Source organism: Phasianus colchicus, chromosome 2 (assembly GCF_987193195.1).
Source record: "Phasianus colchicus chromosome 2, bPhaCol1.hap1.1, whole genome shotgun sequence".
Taxonomy (NCBI): domain Eukaryota; kingdom Metazoa; phylum Chordata; class Aves; order Galliformes; family Phasianidae; genus Phasianus; species Phasianus colchicus.
This window is the reverse complement of record NC_143437.1, coordinates 33,312,113-33,340,020: the sequence shown is the minus strand read 5'-3', so window position 1 is coordinate 33,340,020 and position 27,908 is coordinate 33,312,113. Positions and strand designations below refer to the sequence as shown.

The window sequence follows — 27,908 nt, the reverse complement described above, 5'->3', positions numbered from 1 at the left end:
TCCGTGGCCCTGTAATGAAGAAGGATTAGTTTGTGGTTATGGAAAGGAGCACCGTGCGCGTACGTGTCAAGAGATTTGCGCTGCGCCTTGGCTGCTTCTATCAGACTCCCTGCTTGTGTTGAGATAAGCATCTTTGCCTCTGCTCTCCATCTGTAAAATGAAGCTAACGTGACTTTGCGGTTGCCTGGGGACACCAAGAAGTTCAGTACAATGTTAAAAGCCGATAATGACCACCAGCAAGGAGCCTCTGGAGAGGGATTATACCAAACAGTTAGTGCAGCTCAGTAGAAAAAAACTTAAGTCCCTCTATATTCTTAAAAATGACCAGGAGCTTGCGCTGCAGGGATCGTAGAGGGTTTTGAATATTGAAGAAATGCAAGGCCAGATTTGGAGGCGGTTCCCCTTTGCACATCCAGAAATGAAGAGTTTTTGGCTGCCCAGGGCTAGAGATAGAGCACAGGCACTTCTATAGGGCATTGACTCAAAAATCAGTCTTTGATTCCTCTCAATAGTTTACAGAGATGTCTGGCTTGGGATTTTCTTGAGAGAGCAGCCTGTGTTTTTCCATTGAACTTAGGAGAAGGATTTTTACTTTCCTTTTTGTTCTTAGTGTATACTTGCTCATTTACAAACTTAGTTCTCTTTGAATTCCCCTGCTCTGCTGGAGCAAGTCTACAAGCCCTGGCCTCTTACAGTCTTTCCAGCTGCAGTGTAAGCATTACTAATCGCTTTTTGGATTCTCATACTGATCTGCCATATAAAACCAGAGATTCTCGCTGTGCAGAGGCTGATGGACGGGCTCACATCTGTAATTGGTGCACTTTAAACTAGCCACTAAGATTAAATGTTGTATGAGTGGCTCAAAGATGTCTTTCTGTGACTAGTGGCAGAAGAATGATTTGGAGTCTATGAGAAAGCTCTTTTATGGACAGATAAAGAACTTCAATTGTACTTGTAATTAATGTCTTTTTTTGGGGGGGGGATGTGTGGAGAGTTGTTAGTTTGTGAAGGTGAGGTGTCCCCCTTCCCCTGCCAAGTTGCCTGCCATCAACCAGGCAAGTATAGTATTTGGACTGCATTTCAATACCTGGAATGCTGTGATGGAGATGAGGTTAACTTCCCTCTTCCCTCTCAACTATGTCTTGCTCCAGTAATATTGGTATTTCCTTCAAACCTGACACTGCTTTTCATAGATATCTGAAATGTCTGTTTGCTGAGCTATGCAAAGAACATAGGACTGGGTCCTCTGGTTCTGAAGCCTATTCCAAATTGAAGTGCTTGTGTTCTTTGCAAGCCCAATTCATTTCAGTTCCGTCTGGAAAATCTCAGTGGGATAAGACAGCATCATGCGGTGTTCAGTCAGATTTCTTTAGTGATGTCTCTTTCATCTTATCCAGATGAATAACAAGACCTGGTTGTGGCTTAGTCTTGAAAGGCAATAAAAATGAACTCAAGCCATCTTACTTCTGCTGTGTAAATTGTTAGCCTTCCTATTTGTTCCAGAATCAGATTTTTTTTTTCTGTTTTCTGGCCATTGGTGGTGCTGATGCATGGGAGAAATGCAATAACTTGCATTTTGTAAGCAATGTTGATAGTGTGGAGCAGTGACTAAAACAAAGATGGCTATTCAAGTATATAATAAATTAGGCAATGCAGACATGGATGTGATAAGATAAAAATAGGTAGCATGAAGTTGTGCTTACTAGGGCAGTTTCTCCAGAAGCGTAATCAAGTAGCTGATTCTCCTGCCAGTTCATTCTTCTTTCCCTCCCTCCTTTCCTCCTCTGTACTTTTCTGTCTTCTCTCCAGCTGAATTTTTGTGTGCTTCCTTTTGTCCCAGCAGCCTCGAATCCTAAAGACCAATATCTTTTGGGGAGAGGTTATTATTTAAAATGAAGGGATAACTCTGTAAATAGAGCTTGATTTATTATTCTTTGAATGCACACCCAAAGGAGCCATTCTGACTAATACCTGCTAAGTACCCAGTGCTGAAAGTCTCATCTGAAGTTTTTGAGTTCACCTGAACTACTTCTGCAGACTCTTCTCTCTCGAAAGGTGCTGACATGAAGCATGCTACTGGAGCAGGAGATTGTGGACACTGAAGTACACTTAGAAGATGTTTATTTGAAACCTGTGATTATTTTGAAGATGCATTTGAAGCAAATGCTTCTTTTCAGCTAGGGCAGGGAGATGGAGTGCAGGGGTGTATAGTAACTGTTGAATCACGGCGTGAACCACTGATTGAGCACCTGGGGAAAGGAGCTGGTCAGCCCTGGAAGCACAGGTGAAGGCAATTCAGCTGTGTGACTGGAAGGGGTGGAGCCTGGCTGCACCTTTCTTAGATCTCATTTAAGGGCTGACTGCCACTGGGGAAGGATTTCCAGTTGGAGATTCCTCCCTTGTGGAGTCTTTCCTGTGAGCCTAGATCTTCAGAGATGGGTGAGCATTTTTCCTTTGCAATGCCATTCCATCCACGCTGGTCCCTTTGCTGTTATGTTCCTCTATTGCCTTTCCACCATGTATGTCTTTTCAATTGTGACAAGAAGTGAGGCTTGTGCTGACCTTCAGCTGAGTCCCCACTGCCATCCGGCAGCTGCTACGTGCTCAGGATGGAGCAAGGGTATAAAATGCTTCTTACTTTTGGGAAGGGCTGGATGGGGAAAGCTCTGCATGTCTCTGTATGCTTCTTGAGCCTTTATGAGCTTCTTGTGCTTCCTTGTTCTCTCTGGCTGGCACAACTGAGAGTGTAATGCCAGATTTGTGAGGAATACACTACAACCCTTGAGGCTGTGAGGAAAAAGGAGGAATAGCGTGACTTCTGTTTTCTTACAGGTTTTTGGTTTCATAAGATTCTTACCATTTATTGTTTGGTGTGAATGTTAGGGTTGTAGTACAGTGGAGATCACCCATCTGTGACTATAGCTTTGCTGCCTAATTGTGACACTCTCCTCTCACCTCCTGTTTTCTTTAAAAATAAGAAAGGCTACAGTTGGGAGCCTGAGATTTTTTTTTCTTTTAAGAGAAAAGTCAGGTCTTCCCTCTAAGGAAACACCTGGAAAATTAACATTTACTGGTGTGCCAAATTAGTTCCTTTGAAACAGCGAGGTGAGGGATGTTGCTAAGTCAAAGACTCAAAGAGGATTTCTTCAGCTTAGTGCATGGCTAGCAGCAACTCCCTCCCCTTTCAGGTAGCTCTGAGGGTAAGATCAGCATTTTGTTTTATATCGATCACTTCTTCCCCACTCACCAGATTTATTCTGGATTGATCTAAAGTCCTGAATGCCAGCAGTAAAATGAAGCCTAGAAAGGTTTGAATGGAGTAATAGTGGAAGAAAGGTTCAACATTTGGCTGTATGTAGCCTTGGTTTTGCTGCTTTGAAGTTTGTTTCATACCCAAATGCAATCTGGTGTGCATCTCTGCATATCTGTGTGTTGGTTTGAATGTGGTCTTTTCTAAATAAGAAATACCTGTCCACTAATGTTTACTCCAGCTGTCAATTTCCTTGGGAAGGTTTGGGACTGGGAAATGATTTAGACTTTGGATCTTGTGCTGCTGAGCTCCCAAACAGATCTTGCCCCATCTGTTTGGTATTCATGACTCTTACTCAGGAACCACATGCAGGAGATGAATAAAAAGGAGGCAACTTTTGCAGTTACGTTGTGTCAACCTCTCAGCACACTGTCTTGAATAATTACAGTTGATGTTTTAATGGAAAACAAACCACTCTCACAAGCTTTTGTATTCTGTACTGGGAGATGAGGGAGAGCCTGGAACAAGAGGCTAGAACATTATCTACAGAGCTACCAACACTTCATTTACTTTTTGTCTGATTTAAGATTTATACAAATAAACAAAATGGAACCTTCTTGACAAGAAATATGATTTGTATTAAACAGGTCATTAAGCAAGGCAGCTGCCTAGTGCTGAGGCCTGATTAATGCTTTTGTATAAAGATTTGCCACGCTCTGCTCTTCCAGTGCTATTATAGTTTTGCATATTTTAAAAGGCAAGATGCCGTGCTGATTATGTCTGTTCTGCTTCATCTTTTACCCATTAAATATAACCTAGTGTGCTCAGTAAGAAAATGCATAGTTCAACAAGAATACCATCTTCTGGTGCCCTTTTAATATTTTAGGAGGAATTAGAGATGTTAAATGCTTGACTTTGATGGGGCCCGTAAGGTCCTATGCTGCCCCATAATAGGAAATTTATATTCATTCATTTGGTGGAACTTTATCTAGGACCCTCAGCCCTCAGTTTTGCATCCGGCATTCCAGTGTGATACAGGGCAGCTTGAAGGGGTTTGACTATAAAACAGTGTGTGTAGCTCGTGCATCTTTTTCATAGAAGGAAATTTACTAATCTGAGACTGCCGGGTTGAGGAGAAGGTTCTATATTCATTTTATAACATTTCTTATTATTTCTTTTTTATTATTATTATTGGAGGAGAGGAAAGCCCTGTAGGGTTTAGATGTGACATAAATGTCAGCTTTCTTCTAATGAAGAGCTTTACAGGATGATTGCTTTCTGCACTCAAACCCATGGCAGAAGTAAGCCTAAGGAAAAAGAATAGTGTATTTTGTAACTATCCTATAGTGTCTCACAGTCACCCAAGGAGAAACTAGTGTAGGCAGTCTCTCTTGATCATGAAAGATGGGTGGGTCCATGGCAAGTCTTCTGTTACCAGATTTCAAATTCAGTACCAGTTTTTACCTCTGGGTTTGAGCTATTTACAATGGGTTTAATTTGAAGTACCAAATGATGGTTGTAGGGAAATAGGGCATTTTCTGCTAGAAGTATTTTTGAAAGAAGTATATCAGGAAGTTTTATGAAATATTTGCTCTCCTCATCACCTAAGCAGGTGGACCAAACAATCCTGTTGTTGTGTATTCCAACATTGGACATCTAGCACGGTGTCAATAGCAGAGGAGGCTGTGAGGCTGTGTTCTGTGATTCTTCCTTAACAAAAGATAAGAGGGTAGCTTCAAGTCTTAATACCCTGATTATATTTCTTCAAATTAAGAAGTTAATCTATTTTAATCTCACTACCTTCCTCCTAGCCCTATTAATTCAAGAAGACTATGTATGTGTCCTCAGAAGGTGAGGAAATATATTTAGTAGAAAAAAACTTACTTTGCATTTCCAGATGTTATTATTTTGGATGGTCATTGGATCACGTTCTGCTTATCTTGATTTGTTGCATTAGAAAATACCTATAGCATCTGAAAGTGCTTCTAAGGCTGAATCCTTCTGATTTCTGACAATTACTGCAGGAGTGGTAAAGCTGCCAGAAATGGGCTTTTTGTTCTTATAAAGTGAAGTTGCACAAGAAAAAGGCACAACATAAGTAGATCAGCTGTGCAACTTGAAGAAGCTGCTACTCTAATCAGGATGAAAATGAAATGTTACTTCACTGTGCTAGGGATAAAATCTGGCCTCTTGATTCTGCCTGTGTAATGTTTCACATCCATCCACAAACAGTGAAGGAATCTTCCTCAAGATGAGTCTAAATGTTCATCTTATAAAAAGCTGTTTCTGCTGGTGCCTGGTACTTCATGGTCCAGGGAAAGATTCAAGCAGCTTCTAATGCGATGGGAAGGACAATTCCTCTGTGTTTAGTGGCTGTGGTCTGTATTGTGATAGACTGTGTGTCAGGTAAGACCTCAATATGCAAAGCATGTAGACAGCGATGTTGACATTTCAAATCCTATGAGTACTTTGGTAATACAACATATCTGGAAAGGAGTGATCTACAGGAACAAGGAGATAAGGGGAAAGTGATGGTCTGTATAAAAGAGGGATCAGTTCAGAAGCCTGTGGCAACTGTGAAGGTGAAAGTTAGAGGAAGAAGCAAAGTCAACTACTTTGTAATGTTCTCTCTTCTCTGCATTTATTGTCTCCTACATCTAAAGTATACAACTTGGATGTGTTAATTCCTGCCATAAGCACTAGGTTAGTTTGCTGGAATACAAGTCTTGTGTGAATGACCAAGCAGCACATTCTGTCTCTGCAGGGCATATTTTTAGTGCAGTGTTTTGGGGAAAGAAGGTGCAATTAGGACTAACCCATTAACTATAATAGCTCTTGATATATCATGCTGACTGCAGACCCCTGTGGGGGTCAGGGCATTGCCAATTAGCCTACATCTGTCCAGCAACAATGTTCTCTTTGATCTCTTAAGTGTAATCTAATTTTATTTGTAAGTAAAGCTGGAAAGTGTGGTCTGAAAGAGATAAACGAAAATGTTACAAAATAGCCCTGATGTGGCCCTGAATTTGGTATTGTAATTGCTGGAGGATATGTTTTTGTTGATGCTATATTTTCTGCAATAAAGTGACTTAAAACTTGCCAGCAAAGGTGGCATAACTCGAGCTGCTGGGTGCTAACAATTCTCTCAAGTAATAAATGAGATGTCTTCTGAAAGAGAGCGTGTGCTATGACTTGGGGACAGGCATTTTATATGGTAATATCACAGTATTTTATTCATGGCTGAGCTAGTAAGGATGTTGATGGAATAAAACAAAAGGTAGGTCCTTTGCACTGAGCCAGAAGAACTGCTGTGGAGTCAGATGGAGACAGCAGGCAAACTCAGCATGCCTTAGCTGTGGTCACTTGGCAGGCAAGGTGTTTTTGACTGCAAGTTAACTCCTCTTTTAGAGGAAGTTTTGCATTATCGGAATCATAGAGTATCTAAATAATATTATTTAAAGATTACCTTGCAGGTGGAGTTTTCCTTTGCTTCAATTTGTCCCTGAGCAGAAGGCAATCTGAAGTTAATGTAGCATGTCTGGTAGGGAAGCTTCCTTCTGTGGATACATGGAGAGTGAACTGTTTAGCTGGTCTCCAAAAGCAGTAAAAGGAAGCAAATGCTCCAGAATTTGTCATCATCAGGGACTGCCATAAAAGTAAATTCACTTTTCCTGTAGCTCTTGTGCATGAGACTGGTAAGGAAAAACTATTGCTCACTGAGTGCAACACCAACAAATGGCTTGAAACGATTATTATTTTTCTTGCTATTATTTCTTGTATTTACTGAAGAAGGGAATGGCTACACGGTCACATTGTGTTACAACATTACTGAGTTGGTTTCTATTGATGAAAACAGCACCACTTGGTGTGCTGGGGTCTCCTGCACCATGCCCAAAGGCATGGTTGTGAGCACTCTAAAAGCATTTGTTTGACAAATATCAGTAATCATTCAAAATCAATATATCAGAGTAAACGAAAGTTGAAGAGGTTTTTCTAACCAGTTACAGACAAACACAGAATGGGGACCCTCAGGGTTTTTTTTTTTCCCCAGGTTGCAGGAACTTGGGCCACAGGCCAAATGTGTGTTTGTTCTTTTTAGTGGGTTTAACAGTATTTCTTGTCATTATGCTATGTTCGCCTTATCTCTTTTTTCATGTTTAGAGTATTGTTAATCAGGGTCTTCACTGAGTTATAATGATTATTTTAATAATTACTGTTACTATTTTATAGTATGGTAGTAGTTTGCGAATAAACAAAAAAGGGGGAATTGGGGGAATACAAGAAAAACTGTTTGGAGGAGCAGATGTGGAGCAAGATAAACAGCATGAGAACCAAGGACACCTCTAGAAGAAGAAGTAACAAATTACGGCTCTGATTGGATAAGAGCCCACATACGTGGTTAAGGAGTATTTGTAGAATACTCTGGCATGTAAAGGTGAATGGGAAAGTTGTAAGGGTGGATGGGAAAGCTTACAAAAAAAAAAAAGAAAGCTTGTGAAGGTGTATGAGTGATATGAGAACTGGAAATAAAGGATTTGAATAATGAAAAAAAAAAAACAAAAATCCATCACTTCCACAGTGTGCCACTTTGTCTGCAGGGGGCACTTTGACTTTTTGGCTAGTGGATCTTTGATCCTGCTGCTGTATACTGAATATATTGTGGCTTGGGGGATTCTGTGTTGCTTGCTCCCCAGCTATCATGCATCAGAATGGTATTCAGTTTGCTGCATAATACCTTCACAATGTTTCTTTCGGTGTTTCTGAACCTAGTTTTTTTTTTTTTTTCCTTTGCTATTTATCTTTATACACGTCTGCTACAGCCTCATCTGATTTCCTTGTGGTTAGGGAGGCTCTCCTGTGACCCCACTGAACTTGGGTAGTTGTGGCTTTATGTATACTTTTTTCAGTAAACCATTGGACATGGTGTATGTTTCCATTTGTGATTTCTGGGCATTGATCCCAGAAAAGAACAGAGTGAGATGTGTCCATCAAATTTCTTTATTCATGAAGGAACACGAATATGTAGCTTGTGCTTATTAGAAATGAAGTAGTAGCATGTACTTTTGTCTCACAGAATGTAGTTTAAGAGTGAGCCACAGTGGCATGTGCAGGATGTTCAGCCTAGAGCTGGATCTGCAGGGAGTACTGCAGGCTGGGATCATCCAGCAGCTGAGAGGGAATGCTGCTGTGCCATGGCACCTGCCAGTAGCTGAGCTGGAAACCTGGCAGGACTTGATGTTCTCATTCACCAGCACTAGGTAGAGGTAAATTTCACATTCTTTGTGACATGAGACAGAGAATTTTTTGTCCAATTTCTAAAGTATTGGACAGAATGGCATCCTGAAAGAGAGCATCAAGACAATATTACAGTGTCTTGTACTGTAAAATGCAGTTACCAGGTGTTATGTGGGATGGTCAATGATGCTGCAACTTGTTGAGGTCAGGTTGCTGCTGCCTCCATGTGAGCTATTTGCTTTAATGTAGCTTGAGTCTGTGGCCAACCTGTCTTATTCTATTTGCTCTGTTTCTTTCCTGCCTACTCTTGCCCAGCAGCAATGTGGCTGAGTGAGGCTGATCAGATGCTCAGCAGTGGTGCTGGCTGCCAGTTCAGAATGGGACTGTATTTTGTAAAGGGCACAATGTAACTCCCAAACTACAAATCATACATTGTAGTTTTGGTCAGCTTTTCAGTGGCTTTATGCAGTGAATGAGAATGTGCATGTGCTATACAGGTGCCTGTGAAGTCAAACAGAGGGAGGCTTTGAAAAAAAAAAACAAACCTGACTGATAAAAGCTCAGGAACAATACCAACTGATAACAAAATTAAATATTTCTGAAGTGAAATAGCTTTGGAAATATATCTGAGAAATATTTTGGAAAGTGCTTTAAAGTATTTATTATGTTTCCCAAGACAGACTGAGAAGGAATAAAATTATTTTTGATGAAACAAATTGATCTCTCATCGCTAGATGTTTTCTTCCTCCAGAAACTGATGAATTTAACATTGCGTTAGCTTTTGCAAATGTCACATGAAATAAATGAGGAGAACAACTTGGGAGAAAAGCTGTAATCAATCACAGGGTACTGCAGTTCTCTCTTCTCTGTTGCTCATCTTCCCAGGAAGCAATTTGAGGAGTGGAAGATTGTAAGCATACAGAAAACAAAAACAAATACCCTCTCCTCTTTGAGAAGGTCTGTTAAGTTGGTCAACAACAGTTGTCTTCCTGCAAAAGAGAATTTGGAGGCTACAGAGTAGTTTAAATTTTTCTAGAAACATCTTTCAACTTCTTTGAATAAGCAGGAATATGAGTGGTGTTTAAATGGCCCTTTCTGTGAACTGCTAGTTAACTTCTAAAGCAGAAGAAAAGTAATGGGGAAAGAAGCAAAATAGGAGCGTGTTAGGAAAAGAAGCCAACATTTAAGATGACAGCTTGAGGTCAGACTATCTGATCAAAATAAGCTTAAACCGACTTCTGTTATACTACAAAACTGTGCTCTCATGTCTTCCAGGAATGGTTCCACTGACTGTCCCACACATGCTGTGTGATCTCCATCAAGGTGATCTGCTCTGTAACCTTCCTTGGCATCAAAGTCAGGCTGACAGGCCTGGATCCTCCTTATGAAGCTTCTTGTAGGTGGGAGTCATGCTGGAAAGTCTCCAATCCCCTGGGACCTCAGTGGTTGACCAGGAGCACTGAGAGATGGTGGGAAATGGATTGGCCTCATTTATGGAATTGGAATCACCTCTGCCAGTTCTCTCAGCATCCTTGGGTGGATCCCATCTGACCCCATGGGTTTGTGATGGTTCAAATGGAATAGTAGTCTCTAACTGTTTTCACCTGAGTTGTGGGGAGTTCATTCTGTTCCCCATCCCAGACTTCCAGATCAGGGGTTAGAGTACCCTGAGGATAAGGATAACTGCTCTGACTTTTAAAGACAAATGTAAAGAAGGCATTGAGAACTTCAGCATTTTCATTATCCTCAGTGGTCGTGTTCCCCACCGCATCCAGTAAAGGATGGAGATTCTTCTTAGCCCTCTTCTTACTGTTTGTAAAGAAATTTTTTGTTCTCTTTTGCTACAGTGGTCAATTCAAGGTGGGTTTCTGCCTTTCTTATTTTCTCCCTGTGTATCTTAGTAACTTCTTAGTATTCTCCCTAAGTTGCTCATTCTTCCACAGCAGGCAGACTCTTTTTCTCTCTTTTTCCATCTCTCTTTTTCTTTATTTTTTCATCAACTGCAGTATCCTGAGCCTTCAGAAGTCTGCTCTTCGATAGAGAGATGGGAAGGGTGCTGCTGTTAGGATAGCTGCCATCTGCATCTGTATGCAGTCTGCATTGTTGACTTCACCATCAGTGTGGTTCATTAGGTGATCTTTTCTCTGTGTTTCTGCATCAAGCACTAGAGCTGCTGTAATACATCTTTGACTGCTCTAAACATACCAGAGTACTGGGTCAATAAAGAAGTCAGAAAACATCTGTAAGCAAGGAAAATTCCAGTGAATGTTATTTTCTTAGCTCCGACTGCTGACAGTGTTGTCGGGGGCTTGCTCTGTGTTCTGCTGTCACTTGCAATATGCTCAGATATGTAAGGATCTTCATGTTCTGTAATGATCCAAGACCTTCTGTATCACTCTCCACTGATCTGAAAAATAAGCAATTTCAGAGGAGTTGTCATCAAAGCTAGGAAAAGCTTCTGAACAGTGGAGTTTCTTTTTTTTTATAAAAATTCCTACATAACCCCTCTGTCTGAAGCACTGGGAGAGCTCGGTGAGTTCAGTAGGCAGCTTCAAACAATATCGCACCACAACGTTGAGTTCTTCTGCTGTGACCTTTCTTTTTCAGAAAGTTTTTCTTTTATTTTCTGGTTCAGATCACAACATGGGCACATGAAAGCACCAAGGGTAATGGCTAGCAAGGCTTCTAAATTTTAGATTCATAGAAAGAGTTAGAGTGCAGGACTTCTGCTGAAACTGTCAGATGAGATAAAGTGGAGATGTGGATAAATCCTTTTCACTAGAAACTGTGTAACAATCTTTCTTTGGGTGACAAATCTTAAACTACCCTTACTGAGTTTGGTGACAAACATGACCGGAGAGCACGTACTAGAGATCATGCATCTTAATGTTTTTCCATGCATGTTCTTCTATAAACTGTAGGAAACGGCATCAGGAGTTTAAAACTTTTTGTATGCTTGATGTCAAGATATCATTTCATCTATAGGTTTCGTATCAGCACTGATCTGAGAAACTGTCCTGGGTCAGCATGGCCCAAGAAACCAGGTGTTGCCTATAAGACATCTATAAGGTACAAAGGCAAACAAGTTCTAAATGTAAATTAAAAACATGAAGGGCATTCTGCAAGCATAGGATAAATGGCTTCTGTTTATGTGCAGATGTGCTTGTGTGCACTTGGTTTTGATTTGGAAGCATTAAATACATTTTAGAACTCAAAAGATTGGGCTGATAGAGCAGATGCTGAGAAAGAATTACGTCTGGGAGAAGTCAGCCACAAAGACCATCAATAAGCTGTACCATAAACTGTTTTCTGACCTTATACAAAGACTGGCATTGCTTCCTTCCAACTTGTGTTTTTGTTTATAGTAACTTGTGTTACTACAAGTTCTTTTAACACTTTAAAAATGTTGTATTCTTGTTCAGAGTAATCTGTATAAATTTATCTGTATAAATATTTTTCCTGACTGATGTCTAGATGAAATGCATGTGCTTCCACTAATATAATGGGGTTAGTGTCTATTTCTTATAGAAGAAAATTTTTCTTCCTTGTTATCTGATTAATTCTTCTGTGTGTTCCAGTATTTATCTACCTTTTCAAGGAGTCACAGGCATGAACAGTACTTTTTCTTAGGATGCTTATTTCCACAATTACTTTTATTCATACCTGTGCTTCCCATTTTGATTTTGATGAAGTCCTATGATATCCAAATGTCTCAGCATCTCCAAATCTGTTTCCTATATTCCCCTCTAAGTAACAGCTTACTGCTCCAAACAAGGCTCCTTAGGTATTACTTTTCCTGCTATTATCCTACTCCAATTTCTTTCTTTACACTTTTTTTTTTTTTCACCTGGAATCATAGAATAGCCTGGTTTGAAAAGGACCATAATGATCATGTGGTTTCAGCCCTCCTGGCCTCGAATGCCTCCAGGGATGGGGCATTCACAGCCTCCTTGGGCAACCTGTTCCAGTGCGTTACCACCCTCTGTGTGAAAAACTTCCTTTAAAAAAAAAAAGTGTCACTCTCTTGTTCTTAATGTCATTGCAATCTGCTTACCTGTTGGCCTCCTTTGATTGCATGAGGTAGGTAGTTTTACTACTCAGAAATATGTAACACAGATACATATGTATACATATACATGTAGCATAACTTGCATGGAACTGCTTCCTCTGAGCTGTCCATCTTCTCTGAGCATCTGCTATGCATTCTTTCCACTGAAGGCTTGTTAGCTCTGGTACCTCGTTCCTTTCCAGTTTCCCCATTTTTTTCTATCCTTTAAGAGAGTTACCAATATCCCTTATTTCCCTTTTCACATCTTCTTTCTGAATTCCTGTGTGTCTTGATGCTCATCTTCTTATCTCTTGCTGTTCAGATTCTAGAGATTTGTTATCTTTTTAATTCCTACCTAATGCTGTGCATGTTGTTTTATTATTCAGGATACTCTCTTTCCGTAGTCATGGTTTTACCTGCAAAGACTCTAACGGTTCCGTATGCCCACTTTTGTTTTATGCATTTACTACTGACAAAATGACTCCATCTCTCTGTTCTTTAACATGCCAACTCTGTTGTTATCAAGTAACCTCAGCACTACAGTGACAAGAACTATCTCATATTTGGAGCTTCAGCAACTGGGAACTGCCTTTCTGTATTTCTGGGTCATTTGTTTGTGCCTTATCTCTATTACCTTTTCTTTCTTGTATTTTTTTTCTTCCTCTCTTAGCCTATGGTATTCTCTGTCTAACCAGTTTTTAATCTTGTAAATCCATTTGAAGCTAAAGCTGTTATATCGTACTTGCATCCCTTCAAATACATTACCATATAACATCTATAACATCTTTATCTTGCAATACAGCAAAGTACAGTATAAACGCATGCACTCTTTCCAAATATTCTGTGTGTGCAGACATGTCCAGAGGGAAGTACTATGACTATCAAACAGCCCACAACTACCCTAAACAAAATAACAGTATGCATGAGTGCAATGTGTAATGCTGAACACCAGAGAGGGAATTCTAGTGGAAAGTATGTATCTACAGAGAGTGGAGCTGCTAAATTCCTCAGAAGTGCTGAGATACACGATAGAGACCCAGCCTGTGCCTATTACTCGCTTTGTAGAGATGGTATTTCTTGTTATGAGTACTGGGGGATAAAACTTTTGAACTCTTAAGATGAGAAAAATAGATCTGATGAAAGGTTTAACATAGGTATATAAGATACTTCTTGAGTTAAATTAGATGCAAAACATAAAGCTACACTTTAATGGTGCTGCTTCATGTGCTAATCAGTCCCACATTGGTTGCTTGACGATGCTGATGAAAGCTGAAAAAGAGAGGAGTTAGAGTTACTTAGAAGAACACAAGCATTAAAGGAGGAAACTGTATATCACTGAAATTTTAGGCCCTGGCCCTTTGAAGTGTTACTCATTATTATAACTAAATAATGTGTGAATTACTTCAGTCATGCTGAAGTTACATGCTTAATTTTTAGTACTGCAAGTATGAAAACCTTTGCATGTCCAGGGCTGATAGAAATATGATCTGAGGATCTAGTTGTAGGGCAGAACACAGAATGAGCAAAGGGCAGTCAGTCATCCTAAAATACAACGTATGTGTAAATTCTACACTTCTGTCCTTGTTGTAATACCTTATTGTAAATGAGATTCTTGTTAACAAGTAGTGAAAGTCTTTCTACAAACACAGTGCTGCTGGGTTCTGCCCTGATAAGTTTTACAATTTATTTTTTTTTAATTTAAGATAAAATAAGCATGATAGACAAATTGGATGATGGAGTGTGGTCAATTAAGTAAGTTTAAAACAGTGCAGACCAAAAGCAAAGTTATGCTGCTGGCTCTGTAATGCTCAGCAGGAGCTTAACCTCTGACAAGACAAACTGGTAAGAGTGAGAAAGAAACAGACTTCATCAGACCAATACAGACCAACATCGAAGTCATAGCACAGGCTCCAATGTTCAGAGGCTAATTAAACCATGTTGGCACTCTATAAGTTTAAAACAAAACAAAACAAAAAAACCAACAAAACCAAAAACGGGAATACAGCAATTTTTGGCTTTTTAAAATGATTGGACTTCATAGCAAAATTCCTCCCTGTTTCTCCGTTTTTCTGAGCATTTCTGTTTTGCAGAAGGGAAGACTTCTCATTCAGAAAGGTCCAGGGTGTGTTTTACAACAGTTTAAAACAGTTGCTACTGTACTCTTACTTATTAATCAAGTAATCAAGTGAACATGTCTTCTTAAAAACAAGCTATTGACAGTTTAGGGAAATTTTATATCATTATATTCATGTATTTGCAAAGCAAAATTCTTGAAAATCTGTGGAAGCACAGTGAACAGCTGAGATAGGCAGCAGCACAGGGTTGAAAAAAATTTACCCAAATGGATCTAAACTGTAAGCATTTGATAAACAACAAATGAAGTGAGACACAATAAATAGAAACAGCACCTGGAGGACTGCATATAAAAAAAAAAACCAACATAGCAAAGCAGGCTAGATGATGAATTTTAACAGCAATGTCTGGATCATTTGATTTTTTTTTTTCCCACCTATTTGGTTCTCATGTTTTCATATTGCAAATTATATCTGAGTTGACAATGCTTAGATTTTGTAGGATTATACTTCTCCAGGTGTGCATTTAGAATACTATTGTTAAGGATCGTTTTTAAACCCATAACGATCTAAAATCCTTAGCTGCTGAACTGCTCATTTCTTATTGAAGCAAACAGAAATTGTAACTTTTCATCACCTGTTTGTGCATAAATCCTAAGATTGTGTTTGGTTTTCTTTGGTCTTAACATGGAAAATTCCCCCAAGAAATTAAATGTATGAGAATGAGTGGCTGGGACAGACTGGTAAGAAAGAAACACAAAAAGCAAAACACAAAACTGGCACATGGAAGAGCTTGGGTGCAAAGGAGATATGAGAAGTTGTGGAGAAGAAATTTGAAACTATTCCAAATACGATAAAAGCGGGAAACTAAAAAGTGAAAAAGTTGAGGAAATGGTGAGACTTGAAGTTCAGGAAGAGTTTAAGAAGCAAAGAGGTTATACGAACAGAAAAGCATATAGGAATAGAGACTGTAGCTCAGCTCAGATACCTGTCTTTAGGACTTACTGAGTCAGAAAAGCAAATAGCTTGTGCTACACTAGAATAGAGAGAGAAATGGAATTTCAATGCTGAATATACTTTCTTGTTAAAATCAGTGGAGTTTGTTCAACGTGGAAGCAAAATTATTGGCATTATCTTTTGCAGAAATAACCTAAGCTGAATGTCTTGAAAGGTTTTGTGTGCTTGCTACTGCCTTGAGTTGCTTCAGGTGATACCTTTCTGGGTCTGAGACATTCCAATTCAAGATCGTGAATGCTTCCCAGTGCTGCTTCTTACAAGACGATTGTCTTCTCAAAGGCACATCTTCACCTGCTTAGCAGTCTGTAGGCTTTCTCTCTCCAGTGCTCTTCTGTCCTGATTGTTCATATGTCACAAATTTTGATTTATGCTTTAGGTATGTCCTAGGAATGCAGATGTTTTGGAATGGCTACAGAAAAAGTCACCAGGAATCAACAAAGTCTTAAGTAGCATATAATGGAGTGCTGCACCAGAAAGGCCTGCTCTCTACAGTGTTGATTTTTGTACTTCAGGCAAGGGAACAAACAAACAGACTGTTTTTCATTTGCAGACCTGGATTTGCAAGCCCTGAAATTGCTGAAAGTTCCTCATGAAGAAATCTGTGGTTGATAGGTTTATACTTCTTTTCTGTATACACAGCCTAATGGAGATGTTTTCATGCTGTGCTTTCATCTAAAGGCTGCTTTAATATTAGCAAGGCAGCAACAAATCTTCTTGTCTGTGATGTGACGCTTACATATGATGCAGTGCAGGCTTTGGCTGATGTAAGAAGAAAATACTTTGTTTGAAATAAAGAAGATTGAGCTTATAACTAATTATTTTATTTGCATTAAAAAAATAGTTCTGGATGAAATGTTTTTCAAAACAGAACTTGACTACTTTTCATTCTGAGATAGATTTCTCCTTCACCCTCTCTGATGACCTGAGGGAAAATGTTTAGGCTTTGGGCTGACTGAAACAAAAGCAACTTTGTTTTTTGATAATAAGTTGAACTTCTGCATAGATCAGTTTGATGGAAGTTTGTTTCTACCCCCATTCTTGTGGAAGTTTCTGTGCTGTAAACCACACAATAATTTTCTGGCCACCTCTGATCTAAGTGACTGTCATTGGTATTGGGGCATGTAGTATCTTGTCTGGGACTCTTCTTGTAGGAAGGAGAAATGCAGGTAATGATGGTGTTCTGCTGCTTTCACAGAATCCTAAAACTCTTTAGTCAGTTTCTGATCAGGTGTAAGCTTTTGTAGATTCAGTTGATTGTGTCTAACCAGAAGAGACGTATTGGTGGAAAATCATGTACTGCTGTGTTCTTTTATTAAACTGGCACATTACTGAATCAGAAACAGCATTTTGCCAACTCCAGACTTTTTTTTGGTCTTGGTTTTTAACTTGAAGTTTTCCTTTTTTTCATGTGTCTGAACTTATCCCATGGTGGTTCTTAGGCATCGCCGCAAGCAAACATAACTTGTTCAGTTCTCTGCTTTATTCCTGTTGCAGAATGATGGAAAGCACACACTCTGACTAGAAAACAGTGTCTTGTGTATTTAATTAAACAGGGAATGTGTTGAGACTGTAGTAACTTGCAATCTGTGCTGTTCTGTTAACATCTGAGGATTTTCCATTTTGCAAAGGTACAATTGTCCTCGTAGCTGACTTTTGGTATAAACACATGAGGCACACAGAGTCGATTATGATAGAACAAAATGTCTGCTTAGTGGGATGAGGACTTAATCATTTATAATCTCCAGGATGACAGCAAAGTGCTTTCTCCATATACCCCCAAATAGCTTTACTTAGAACTTACTTTTTTCAGTCTTCAACCTGCCATCACTTTATTAGGATGCCTCTCTTACAAGAGTGGAATCCCTCAAGGTTTTCAAATGGTTTTGGGAGTTGAAAATTATAAGTCCTTCTCAGTGTTTTTACTGAATTAAATGCTGGATGCATAAAATGGACATTGAGCACCTGCAATCCCCTTTGAGAATGCTAGATTTCAGGATTTTGGGAGGCTTACGTTCAGCAAATTAAGTCCATTATCAACAGTAGCATGTGAAAATGTTGTCTTTTGTTAAAAGCAGACAAGAAAACCTGCAAAATTATTTACAGGCATAATAGCTAAGCCTTGTAATTGCTGCAAATTTATTCATCAGAACTACCCTTGACATGCATGAAAGTGTCAGTGGATAAATTAGTTGTAGAACACAGGGAAAACATCTGGGAAAGAACTGCTAGATTCAGATCCATTTGTGGTGCCGTGGGATTACGAGAGTGCTAAGGGAATACTTACTGAATCTTTCATGATTGTAATTGAGGGCTGGGGAGACCCCCTCCCCTGTGTGCCATTAAACATTCAATACTGTCATACTCTGTATCAGGAACATAAAAGCTGTGAGGAAAACACTTCATTTAGTGGGATCACTTCTCATAGTAATTTTCATAGCTTTTTTCTTCACAGAAATAATTATACCATGTAGCCGATAATACTTCCACAGGCTGTTCTGAAATAAAACCCTTATGTTTGAGTGATATATTTTCAATAGGCACCTGGGTAAGGTAGAGATTCAGTGAAGCAAACAAAGAAAAGGGAAAAGTGACCAAACATGGAAGTGAGTGGGCCTCTCTTGATTAAATGCTTCACAAACTTCCTGGGCAAGTCTGCTCCTGTTTGCTTCTTGACAGTGGAAGAAAAAAAAAAAAAGAAAAAGAAAAAGAAAAAAAAATTGGCAACAGAAATGCAAGAATAAATGCAAAGGTCTTCAATTGATTGACGGGGAAGCCATCGCTTACCTAGGAAGTTCAATGCAGTGAAAATAGTGGAAGTGAACTCTGTGGGCTGTAGTCTTCGTACTTACATTCTTGAGCTGCTTTTATCTGAAAATGTCATTTTTGATAAATAGTGCCCATTGTATATTGGGAACAATCATGGTAGTTGGGGAAATTGAAGACAGTGAGCTTCGAAGAAGGAAAAAATATTGAAAAGAAACTTTAATTATGTTGGATTCAGTTTTAGAGATGGAAAATAGCGCCATTATCCATCAGGTAGTTGACCATCCATCATTCCTTTTCATCCACTCTTACCACTAGAACATTTGAAATGCATGGTCAAAGTGCCAAAGAGACACGGTTACAAATATCCCTTGGAACATTTAGGAAATGAAAAGAGTGGGTTATATATCTTTAACTCACTTCTAAGATCTGCTAAAACAAATGGCTTCTTATTAGATCTATTTGGTACTGTACTACTACTTTTAAGTTGCCCAAACTTTGTGTCTCAAAGTACAACTAGTACAACTTCCACTTTCCACTTCAGGTAGACAAATCCTATGTAATACAAGATTTAGACCTTCATAGGTTTTAGATGTGATTAATTGTACCTGGATCTGAAAACTTGCCCAACACTTCTCAGTGATTTAGTGTTAATAACAAATTTTTAAGTAGCTTTTAGTGGTTTAGCTTTAGGTTGGTTAGGTTGGTTGTTGTTAAGACGGTTTTCATGTTAAGAATACATTTCTAGTCTTTGGCATTTAATTTTTTTTTTTTTTTTTTTGCCTAAAACCATGGGCATGTCTTGCCTGACCAATCTAGTCGCTGTGTCAGTGGACAAGGGAAGAGAAGAGTCACTGATACCATCTATCTGGACTTCAATAAGACCTTTGACAGTACCCCCCATAACATCCTTCTCTCCAAATTGGAAAGGTATGGATTTGATGGGTGGACTATTCAGTGGATAAGGAACTGGTTGTATTATCATATCCAGAAAATAGTGGTCAGTGTTGGAACCCAGCTTTCCTCACTTTTCATAAACATTAGGACATATTTCATGCACTGTGTACTGATAAACACAAAAATAATCTTTGAGTATTATAAACAGAGAATACTGACTATCCTGGGAATATTCAGATTTGAATCATTAATTGACCCATGGAGGATGTGGAAAGAAGAAAACACCTTCTCTTAGAAAACGCAGAATAATCTGGATGTGTGTCTAAAATGTTTAATCAAAGTATTTGAAAAGAGAAAGTTTGGTTAAAAAAAAAAAAAGAAAATCACTGAGCAGTCAGCTTAAATGTGGCTCTGGTGAATTATTAAAAATGTTGCTCTAAACTACAACGTTTTTAATAGCCACGATGTTGCTAGTACGGATGTGCTGATAATTGCTGTTCTGTAAATCTGTCAGACAGGAACGGAAATGAAAAACAAGAGAGAGAGATTGAGTGGCACAAACAACCCACTTAGATCTCACCTGGTTAATAACCTTGAAAAAGTTGTTGGAAACAAAATTGAGATTCAATTATATTTAATGAGTAAGAAATGATTACAGACATTCATTGTTCTTTTGGTCTAGAGAGTGGAGAGATTTGTGGACCGTGAAAATAAATAATTCTGTGATTAGCATGGATGTTATCCACAATAAAATCTGAGCACTACAAATCTATTATCGCATCTTTTCTTTGTCACTTGAGAGTTGTGTGCAGTACCTCAATGTACAGTTGTCAATCTTTGGACTGTGACAAAGCATTGGTGTTTTAGCTTTGAGTAAATCCTACTGTAAATGTTCATGTTTCTGTGGATGGTGAAAAAGAACTTCTATTCTTTTTTATTTAATTATCGTAAGTAAACAGAAAATTTGGTGCTCGGAAATCCTTGGAAGTCACGTAAAAGCGAGGTCAGATGCAGGTGACTCATAAGTGCACAGCTTTGTTCCATTTTATTGAATAATACTGAAGAATGATTTTTTTTTTTTTTAATCATTCTTAAATGGAAGCTTCTGCAAGCATGTAACATCAGGTATTGGTTTGATAGTCTCCTTGGCCTTAGCTGTGCTGGTTTGGCATTTGTAGTCAAGCAGAAGATCACCATATGACTTATATGACTTTCTTGATCTTTGATTCTGCTATGCTACCACTGTACGGCTCATAAATCTGGAGATCCTTTGAACTTGAAGCAAGTACGCTGGACATTACTTCATTACAAACGCCTTGCATATAAAATACAAATTCTGGCATCCATGGTTGAGCTCTTCTGGTAAAGGTTCTGGCAAATAAAGAGCATAGGAAATTTATTCTGGTTAGATTGCATTTCATATTCCAAAATATGCATATTTCACCTAGCGTTCATGAAATCTTTTTCTTTAATGCTGATATTTAGTTTGAAAGTTTAGCAGAGCAGTTGTGCAAGTACTGCTGCTTGTTAACATGGTTAAGACCCTCATTTTTTTTTTAAAAAAAAAAAACAGGGAGAGATGAAACAACCCGTATAGGTCATTTGAAGTCTCAGAATGGAAATGGGATTTGAACTTAGGTCTTAACAGGTCACGCTTTGATCTGTCCTGCTTTTGCAGTCTCAGATAAACATACTTTTGTAAATGGTATAGTAAATTTATACTACTGTCTGCTCATTTTCCAAGTTACAGTATTATAGAATATTCTGAATTGAAAGGGACCCACAAAGAATATTGAGTCCAACCCCGAGCTCCACACAGCACTATCCAAAATTCAAACACTATTTTTGAGAGTGTTGTCCAAATGCTTCTTGAACTCGGGCAGGATTGGGAATGTGACCACTGCCCTGGGGAGACTGGGCTCTGTGGACTGGGAACCATGCCCACCACCCTCTGGTGCAGATCCTATTCCTAACATCCAGCCTGGCTCTCCCCTGATATGGATCCATGCCATTCCCTCAGACCCTGACACTGCCCCTCTGCTATCTGTGAAGAGCTGCAGCTGCCATGAGACCTCCCCTCAGCTCCTCTGCTCTGGGCTGAGCAAACCCAGTGCTTCAGCTGCTCCTCAAACATCTCTTCCAGACCCTTCACCATTTTTGTAGCTGTCCTTTGAATGCTCTCCAATAGGTTTATGCCTTTCTTATGTTGCGGCACCCAACCTTCACCCAGTTCTGGGGGTGAAGTTAGGCAGTGCAGAGCAGAGTGGGACAACCCCTTTCCTCACCAGGTGGCAGTGCTGGGCCTGGGGCAACCCAGGGTACAGTTGGCTCTTTGGGCTGCCAGGGCACACTGCTGACTCAAATTCAGCTTGCCAGCAGTCAGAACCCCCACATCCCTTTCTGTTGGTATGCTCTCTGGCCTCTTCCTCCCCTTCCCCTGACCCCTAGTCTGTCCCTTTATCCAGGATTGCCCCATCCCAGGAGCATGCCCTTGTTCCTGGTGATTGCTTTGTCTGTTAAGATCTCTCTGCAAAGCCTCTCTACCCTCAAGAGAGTCAACAGCCCCTCTTTATTTATTATTATCTGCAAATTCACTAAATGTGAATTCAAGTCTTGTGTCTAGATCATTTGTAAAAATGTTAAAGAGAACTTGCTCTAAAATGCAGCTTTGCAGAACCCCAAAAGAGGCTGGCTCCCAGCCTGGTTTACTGTAACCCTTTACGTCTGACCTGTCAGTAATTGTTTACCCATTATATTTTGTATTTGTTTACCTTTATGATAGACATTTGCCTTGGAAATGTGAGAGGGTCCTTTAGATCAAGCTTAGTCGCAATCAAAATTAAAATAGACAGGAGGAAGAAGCTGCTTTCCTTTACATTGTTATTTTATGCTAAGTAACTTGCTACTTCATTTCCTTATGAGAGTCAATGCATATTTACAGCTTTTTAAGCTGGTGTTTCAGTTAAATGACCTCTATGCTTCGCCACTGTATTTTTCAAAGTGGTCATGAATGAGGACAAAGTATTTTTTTTGAAGTGTTTTGCAGAAAAATTAGAAGGGCAAGAAAACAAATGGGTTCACTGACAGCATTAGTGCCTCTGTTTCGAGTACAAATTGCTTATAATCCATCTAGTCCTCTTGTGTCTAGGAATTATTTGTTCCAGAAGTTGTAGCTTAAGGACCTGATACTGGAACTGAAAAGTCTGAAGATAAACTTTTATTGAAAATGGAAATGTGACTGAAGTCTTGGTGAATCTTCATTTTTTCATTTTCTCATGATGGTACTAGAAGACTGGAATAGATTGCCTTTATGCAGTCTTTTTTTCCCTTAAATCTAGAAGATATTTTTCCCTACTTAAAAGGGGATAAAAAATACTATGCGTCATTGAGTACAAGGTCTAAATTGTGTAAATATGGAGAAAGAACCTCTGTTGGACTGACAGTATCCCTATATATTAGGTCAGAATCATTTTCTGGGGAGACCCACCAAAGTGACTGCAATAGCACTGGACTAGACATTCACACTGGTACAATCTTGAAGTTTACATGTTCTTATTGGCAATGGTGTATAGGAAAATGTTTGAATTAATGTCTTTAAAAACCATTCAGTGATACAGTGCTGCATAGGAAATCTGCAGATTGTCTACAATGGTGCTGTGGGAGTCTCTAATAAAGAAAAGCTGTGATAAACTCAAGATAAAAAACATGTTAACCAGTGCTTAGTCTCCCCTTGTGCATCAAGTCAGTCATTTAATTATAAAAGACAATCAGGTTGGTGAAAGTCCACGCTGGACTTCTGGACTTTATCCCAAACATCTTGTTGTTCCTTTGCTCAGGAATAGCTTCTATAACGACTTGTTCCAGGATTTTCCTAGGAATCGAGGTGAGGCTGATCACCCCGTAGTTCCTCAGATCTCTCAGATCTTTCTTTTTTGCACATTTGTAGTTGGTTTTTTTTTTTTTTTTTTTTTTTTTTTTGTCTCTTATACATTAGGTGTGACTTTCCTCACAAGATCTCCTGGGAAATGAATATATACCAATAGTTATCAATTGATATGAAAAATGTTTTGTTTTGGATGGGAGTATAAGTTAGAACACTGAGACGTGGTTTTGAAATCTTGGATTAATTCTTGATTTGAACTTCATTTGATTCCTCATTTGAATAATGTTACTGCGCAAGACCCAGAAAACATCATCATATAATCAGTCCAAAGAAGAGAAATCAACAGAGAGATGGAGAACACTTGAGAACTGTCATTTCATTTTTTCATTCCTTGTAAGATGCACTTATTCTTTGATTTAGTTTGCAAATTATTAACCTCTGGCCCCAAACACTCAATTTTATTCTCTGCCAAAATGTTGATAACCTCATTTTAATTACTTTTATTTTAGTCTGTGTGCCTTACTTTTTATGAATTTCCCAGTATATAGTTCTCTTGTCTACTGTGCACCGCTGACTTTACAGTGATACCTGCTATCCTTACATCAGAGATTTAAACCAATAATGATGAAATACTAGCCTTACAGAGCCTTCTAGAGGTAAATCTAATTACATCATTAACATTGCTGACTGTCACTGGGAATTTATAGACAAGCATTTTCCAATATAGCATTTAAAGAAGTTGTCTCTAAATAAGAGCTTCCCATTTTATAGCTTACAATGGTACCGTGCCTTGTGATCTTTACATATTGTTTAGAGATATAATAAGTAAAATATATAAGAAGCAAAAGAAAAAAAAATCTTCTAATCCCTTCTTGTTTAAGCAGCAAATGTACTTTTCCTGAGAACCTGCGAGACTTCCTTTCTTAGAGCAAACCTCTGATAATTTTCAGTCATTTTATGGTTAAATTTGGCTTAGTTATGGTTTAACACATATTAACAGATTACTCATGTAACATTCACACCTAAAATGTTTCTGTTGGATCAGGTTAGACTCATTAGAAGGTAATTAGTCTTGTTGCTCTTCTCTTTAAACACTGACACAATATTTTTTTCTTCTTTCTTCATGCTTCTGTCTTCCTTAGTTCCAAGTGAACTTTCATCATGTTCTAATTTTGATGCTTCATCACAGGCTATCCTGAGGCAAATAATCAACAAAGTGTAGGTACTATAGATAATTTAATGAACCTGAACCTGATAAAAAGCCCATTATTTCTTAATTTAAGTAGTAGAGAAGGACTTTCAAAGCAATTACAGAAAGTAAAGTTAGTATTCCTGGATTTCTTGAGAACGAGGAAAAGAAGTGATCAAAGTGAGAGTTTGAGAGCCCTGTGAAGGATTTGGCAGTGGTCTGAGAAATGGCTAAGGGTAAGAGAAAAGTTAAACAGAAAGTAGCTCAGAGTTAGGTCAAGTAGGATGGATAAAAAGTCAAGAGATAAAAGGAGAGAAGGCAGTATCCTAAAGTTCCCAGTGAAACCAGTCTGCCTCTGGTCTATTCCCTGTCTGGCTGAGAGAACCAGGAGTTGCAGTGCAGATTTTAACCACAGAAACTCCTGGTCACAATTACTTCTTCCTTCCAACTCTACAAAACGTTTCAGCCTCACTAGAAGTATGTGATTACTGACTGAGCCTGTTGGGTAGGAGACCTATATTTCTTCTTATTAATATAATGATACAAAGAGCTGTGAGATGCTACAAAACATATTTTGTTTTCTATACTAAATCTTCCTTTTTGTTGGGCCATTGGGCAAAAATGATCGAAAACTGAGATGATAAATGTACTGTTCTGTGAGGACAGGACTATTCTAGCTTGTTTCTTACAGTGAACTGAGGTAGCCCATCAAACTATGATACTAGCGGGAAAGTTGGCTAAGCAAAATGGAGCCCAGCAAACCTGGCAGGCTAGAAGTCTGGTAGATTGCCAGGCTGTAGGAACAGGAAAGCAAGAAGTCTGCATGCTGACGATCAGGCTACTTGCCTTGCCTGCCTCAAAACATTATCAGCTACATTAATATGTCCTTGCAGAGCTTTGTGGTTCTGTAAAATGATGTTTCCTAGAGGCAAAACACTGTCAGAAAGATTTCTGCCAGTTCTACACCTTTCAAGGAACAGATCAGTCATAGAGAAATCGCACAGCTGTTTTTTGGTTTTTTTTTTTTTGGATGGACTCTGGTACTTGTTTTGCAACTGAGATATAGGATGATGTATCATGTTGCATTTTGCAATTAGCAGTTAAATCTGGCTACCACGGCTGTTAGCTTTAATCAACTTTTCATTCGATTCAGTCAGATATATACAAAATATGATCATCATCTTCTTCCAAACATCAATTTGAATTCGTCCACAGAAATAGACAAACTATGAAAAATGCTTGCTCATCATCGTTAATTGTAAATGCATCCAGAAAGATCCTAAACAAGCAAATGTTTGGCACCAACAATGGTGCCAGCAAATCAGAAATTGACAATGCTGATTGAGCAGACAAGTCACCAAAGGGAAACTCTTTACCCAGTCTAATGACTAGAAAAGATTAAAAAAAGAAAAGAAAGAAAGAAAGAAAGAAAGAAATTGGGACATTCTAGAGAGACTCCACAACCTTGCCTTGGTATTTGGGACCATCTCTCCAAAATCTGGAAAACCCAGGATACTTAAAGAGCCCAGGAAAACCCATGCTCAGCACACCTGGATCTGCTATGCTAACGTTCTTCACTCCTCTTTACTGGACCACATCATTTCTCCTGCTGAGGAGAAAGGCATGATGCCACGCCACCCAGCTTTTCTTCCCACAACATGGCGGAATTATCTAATTGGTGAGCTGCATACATCTGAGATAAAAGTGCTTCAGCATCCAAATCTGCTTAGTTTATACAATGTCAATTGGTTTTAAACCATGAATGTTGGAAAGGTAATCCTCACGTGGCTTGCTGATAAAGGAAATGGATGATAATCTTATGAGATAATAACAGATCATTCAGCATGCTAGCTATTGGCATGCAACCTTACAGCAACATGAGCACTTCGATAGATTGCAATGAGTGGGAGAGAGCTTGAACAAAAACATTGTTAGAATCCCTTCATGATAAATGACTGAGTGCTGCTTCCAGTCTGTACTCCAAATAAATGTTTCTTCACATGTTTTACTATGCACTGCATTTAATAGCTGTGTATCCCCAATTCTCTCTCTACTTGTATGGAATAGTCCAGTGAGTATATAATCACCAGTAATACCTGACAGATGTCTGAACTTTGCTAGTGCAATAAAAACAGAAGCATGCATAATGGACTTCTGGACTGCCCTCTCTCAAATTGCAGCTATGAGATGCTCTATAAAAGGGCCAGCTGCCAGTCTGCCAGAGAAGGAAAGCTTTAACTTGGAGCACGTCAGAAAAATGCTACCATGATTCCCTTGCTAGCTTGTAACTGGATCCCAGGTGTGCTTCAAGAAAACCCTGACTTGAATTGTAGCCAGGAGAGTAGGTTAATGGAAGGAAAGCCAAGGTGTACGTAGCCAGGGACAGGAAAGTCTGTTTTCTACGCCTTGCAGTCCTATATAACCCAGCATTAAAATTAAAAAAAAAAAAAAAAAAAAAAAAGAGGATGACTCATTTGACTGGCTGGTAACATGCAGATCTCTCAATCAGGAAGCACACCTTTAACAACATATAAATGCTCCCTAACCATTAAAAAAAGTAATATGTATATATATGTATGTATACGTCATTAAAGTAAGTTTTCAGATCTGCTTTCTAGACAAGCAAAGAAAATAATATCATTTTTTCTTTTTGCGATTCATCATAAAGACGGTTTCTGCAAACACTGACTGTGTTCAGTAAAAAGAAAGGCTTAAATCAAAATTTAAGTCCTAAAACCTGAAAGCGTGAAAGAATTTTATTTCAAAATCCAATCTGATCTATCCTTATAGTTTGGATTTATAGCTAATTGAAGCAATAGTTAATTAAATCCTTGGCAAGCAGTGCAGGAGAAACAGATGATGTTAAAGCCGCTATGATAAATTTTAAGAAAAGATGTCTGAAATCCAGTGGTAAGCAACCTTAACCTTCAGAGAGTTAGTGCAGATACTAATGTAAAGGCAGACATTTTTATTTTTAGAATGGTCACAGCTGAAAGGTTTAAAGCTGGGGAAAGCTTCCCTTATTCTAAGAAACACCTTAGAAGCACAACAGTGTTTAGTACATTGCTAAGAGCTACTTGACATTGATGTCAAAAAGTGAATGAGCTTGAAAGGCTGTGGGGGGCAATTAATCTGAAAAGGTTGAAATTTTTGTGTGACTCTTCATGGTGGAGTGCTTCTGCAGGAAGAGGATACAGAGAAACATTTCAATACAGGTAGAGATTTGTTATCCTTGAATCCTTTGAGCATCTGCATGACTCTTTGTCCTGGACAAGGCAGATGTTTGGCTATTGCAGTTGGCATGCCTATTTTTCAATGAAAATGTGTCCTTTGATTTGTGGTGCAGTAAATAGCTTATCAATGTGTGGTTCAGAATTTTTAACTCATTGTGGATGTGCGCCATCAAAGCTGAATGGACATTTTGAATCAGTGAGTACTGATTTGACAAAACAAACTGAACGTGGCATTATTACTAGCAAAGACATTATAGCGTTAGTCACCTTCTACTTTCTGATGTTTTGGTGTCACTTTCAATGGCAGATAATGAGGAATGG

The 27,908-nt window shown here is 38.8% G+C and overlaps 1 long non-coding RNA gene across 2 annotated transcripts in view; it reads left to right on the top strand.

Annotated features, from left to right (window-relative positions):
- Positions 1–27,908, top strand: part of LOC116228936 (uncharacterized) — a 71,077-nt gene that overhangs the window by 18,283 nt on the left and 24,886 nt on the right. The window contains exon 1 of one of the 2 annotated variants that reach the window (XR_016464676.1): positions 2,375–2,439. The exons of the other annotated variant lie outside the window; for it this stretch is intronic. This is a non-coding gene — a long non-coding RNA (uncharacterized LOC116228936). Of the gene's footprint in view, positions 1–2,374; positions 2,440–27,908 lie in introns of those variants that run through there. 2 annotated transcript variants of the gene reach the window in all.